Source organism: Trachypithecus francoisi, unplaced genomic scaffold, assembly GCF_009764315.1.
Source record: "Trachypithecus francoisi isolate TF-2019V2 unplaced genomic scaffold, Tfra_2.0 Lachesis_group18, whole genome shotgun sequence".
Classification (NCBI taxonomy): Eukaryota; Metazoa; Chordata; class Mammalia; order Primates; family Cercopithecidae; genus Trachypithecus; species Trachypithecus francoisi.
In genome coordinates, this window is record NW_022681463.1 from 25,467,080 (window position 1) to 25,471,512 (window position 4,433).

Consider the following 4,433-nt stretch of genomic DNA (forward strand, 5'->3'; position numbering starts at 1 on the left):
AGTTCTAATATTTACATGATTTGAGTCACAAAGGGAGAAGAGAAAAATAAAATTATGGCCAACATTTTCCAACTCTGGCAAAAGACATAAAGTTATAGATACAAGAAAATCCCCAAATGAGAGGAATTCAAAGAGAATCATCCTAGGCACATCATATTTAAACTTCTAAAAACCAAAAATATTATGAAAAATCTTGAAAAGAATCAGTGATTTTAATTACCACTAATGTAGAAACTATGGTGACCACAGAGAGAGGGACAGCTTTAAGAGACAGAAGAAAAAAATAAAAATAAAGACTTTCAACTGGTAATTCTGTATTCATTTAAATCTCCTTCAAAAGTGAATTTAAAATAAAAACACTTTCAGATAAAGAAAAAAATAACAAACTTTGCTGTCACTAGACATGTGATACAGGAAATGCTAAGGTAAGTTTTTCAAGCTGAAGGGAAATATACAGGAGTGAAAATCTGGCCATTAAAATAAGCAAATAAAGAGCATCAGAAATCGTAAATATAGTTTTATATATACAATAATATTTTTAATCTTTCTTTAAAATTTACAAGACTGTTTAAAGTAAACATTTTAACACTTTTTTTTTTTTTTTTTTTTTTTTTTTTTGAGGCGGAGTCTCGCTCTGTCGCCCGGACTGGAGTGCAGTGGCCGGATCTCAGCTCATTGCAAGCTCCGCCTCCTGGGTTTACGCCATTCTCCTGCCTCAGCCTCCCTAGTAGCTGGGACTACAGGCGCCTGCCACCTCGCCCGGCTAGTTTTTTTTGTATTTTTAGTAGAGACGGGGTTTCACCATGTTAGCCAGGATGGTCTCGATCCTCCTGACCTCGTGATCCACCCGTCTCGGCCTCCCAAAGTGCTGGGATTACAGGCTTGAGCCACCGCGCCCGGCCAACACTTTTTTTGTGGGAGTAAGATATATGTGGTAGCAATACCTATGACACCTATAGTATAAAGGTTGATATGGTGGATAGATGAATTTACATCATTGAAGGTTATCAGTAAATATACTACATAAAAAGGTACACCATAAATATTAATCCCTAAGCAAATCCCGAAAAGATATAAGGCAAAGAGGTTGAACTGAAAGGTCAATAGAAAAGTTAAAAAATTAAATTTTAGGGCCGGGCGCAGTGCCTCACGCCTGTAATCTCGGCATTTTGCGAGGCCGAGGAGGGCGGATTTCGAGATCAAGTGATCGAGACCATTCTGGCTAACACGGTGAAACTCCGTCTCTGCTATAAAAAAAACAAAACAAAACAAAACAAAACAAAAAATTAGCCAGTCGTGGTTGCATGCTTCTGTAGTCCCAGCTACTCCGGAGGCTGAGGCAGGAGAATCGCTTGAACCTAGGAGCCCAAGGTTGCAGTGAGCTGAGATCACGCCACTGCACTCCAGCCTGGGTGAGAAAGCGAGGCTCTATCTAAAATAATACAATAATAATAATAATAATAATAAATAAAAATAAAAAATTAATTTTAGGAGTGTCCAAATAATTTAAAAGAGCCAGAAGTGGGACAGAAAGGAACATAAAATAAAAACAGCAGTCAGAAAAAAAAAAAAAAAAAGCAGACCTAAATTCAACCATATAAATATTTTTCATTGAATGTTAGCAAACTAAGCACTTCAAATGAAAGACAGGGATTATAAGAACTGATTTAAAAAAAATCTTATAATTTGCATTCGTTTAAGCATTTCTTATTCTTTGCACCATTGAATATTCACCAGCGTCTTCATTGTGTCTTCTAGTATTTGGTGGTCAGAACTGAGCCCTGAATTCAGAGGCACTGTAACTGAGCCAAAAAGGTTGAGTAAAAATTAACAGAGGACAACAGCACTCAGAATGGGGAGGCAGCAGGTTAATTTATACGTGTTGACTCTCTCTGAAGAAATATATTGGAAGTTGTGTTTTTATTTGTTTTCATACTTACGTTTATGTCTTTCCTCAAAATGTTTTCAACCAAAACAAAAAAGAAAACTTTGTTAAATAACCAAATTATTCAGCCAAATTTCTTGACATAAATTGCTATGACTGTAACTGGAATAACAAACACTATTTACTTTGTCTGTCTGAGTGAAGCCTATCATTTAGAGTATGTAGAGTTTTTTTTTTTTTTTTTTTTGAGACCGAGTCTTGCTCCTTTACCAGGCTGGAGTGCAGTTGTGCGACCTCGGCTCACTACAACTTCCGCGTCCCGGGTTCAAGCAATTTTCCTGCCTCAGTCTCCCAAGTAGCTGGGACTACAGGCATGTGACACATGCCTAGCTAATTTTTGTATTTTGAGTACAGACTGGGTTTCACCATGTTGGCCAGGATGGTCTCGATCTCTTGACCCTGTGATCTACCTGCCTTAGCCTCCCAAAGTGCTGGGATTACAGGCATGAGTCACCGCGCCCCGCCAAGAATATGTAGAGATTTATAAAAATATTTTTCATTGGAAATTAAATAAAACATACACTAAAATCACATCATGTTGGTAAATAAAATATTTCTGGGGAAAAGTACCCTATGCCTCAGACATTGATACATTGTCAAGTGGAGTTGAATCTAGGAAGTGATTTACTACTTCAATGATAATTTCATCACATCAGGAGATCATAGGTATGTATTTTGGTAAATAAGAGAATTTGGCTCTTAAACTTGGAAGCCAATACTGTGATGACAAATAACAGACCTTGTATATCCAAGTTCCCATGGAGAATTCAATTGCTTTCTATTCATTTCTGAATAGTTATGGTATATTGAAAGTATTTTATTTAAATGAACAACCAAGTTGTGAATTCTATAACATGGTGATTTTGTACAGGGTTAAAGATACACACTTTACACTGTAATAATTTCAAAAACTGTTCTATAAATACTCATTTTCAGTTAGCCACTATTCAGAGAATGATGATAGTCACTCTAAGAATGTGTTTGAAAAACCATTGCTGAATTTAGCACTGAGTGATTAGTTATGTTATTAGAGGAGTGCTGAGTTTCAGTCATTGAAACTTAACACACTTCTGCTGAGAGTACTTCATTTCATTCCCATAGAAACTGATGCTTCTTTGACAAATAGACTGTAAGTAGTTTTTGACAAATGAGTATTAGAATTTTAAGTCTTTGCTGTTGGTAGAAATTTTAAGCATAACAATATAGTTCAGAAGATATTTTTCCTATTCTAAATTTTGTTTCATTGTAACTACTAAAAACTAAGTTTTATATGACAACTATTTCCAATAAAACAAATTTTTAGAAATAAATACTTGGTATTTTATACTGTACATGAAATGGTGTAATACAATTGACCGGTAGATCGTAATAAAAGCAAGATGCCTTTTGTAAACTCTAGGGCAACAAATAAAAGATATAAAAAGTTTTCAAATAATAAGCCAATAATGTAGGTAAAATGGAATCATAAAAATTTAAATAATAGAATGCAAGTGGAAAATGAGGAAAAAGTAAGAAAAAACAATAGGCCAACCAGTAAAATCACAAGGAAAACAACTAGTAAGGCTCTAGATATTCTTTAATATATCAATAATGACATTAAATTAAAATGTTGGAAACATCCTGATTAGAGGACATTATTGGAAGACATCCTGATTATTACCAGATTGGGTACAAAATCAACATCCACTTATACAGGGGGTCAATTTGGCAAGAGGATCTACAAATCCAAAATATTTATTCACTTAAAACATAGCTTCAAATATATGAAACAAACTGATAAAGTCATATGAAGAAATAAAAGAATCCACAGTCACAATCAGATATGTCAATATCCTCTCCCTGTAATATATCCATGGCCCATTATAAAAGTGTTAACATATTTAAATAGATAAAAGTCTACATAGTACATTATCTGATCACAGTGGGATTTAATTAGAAAAAAACAACAGAAAGATATCAGGAAAATTCCCTAATCTATAGAAATTGAACAAAATGCTTCTAAACAGAACATACATCAAAGAAGAAATAAAAAATAAAGTTAGAAAGTACATATTCTGAACAAATAAAAATGAAATGCAACATACCAAAATCTACAAGATATCTGTAAAGCAATATTTAGGGAGATATTTATAACACTAAACATTAGAAAACAAAATTTTTTAAACTCAATGAACTCAGCTTCTCCTTTAAGAATTTAGAAAAACACAAGAAGAAATAGGAAAATGGCAGAGATTAAACAAGTAATTAATGAAATAGAAAAACAGAAAATTAACAGAGAAAAATCAACAAAATAAAAACTTGTTTGAGAATATCAGTAAAGTTGATCAACCTCTAGTCAGACTAATACAGAAAAAAAGACAAATGGAAATTTATTATACCAACAATAAAGGGTGATTAAAGAATATAAGAAACATAATATGCCAAAAAATTGACAACTTAAATAAAATAAAAAATGCATTGAGGTAAAACCTACTAAAATTGATAAACT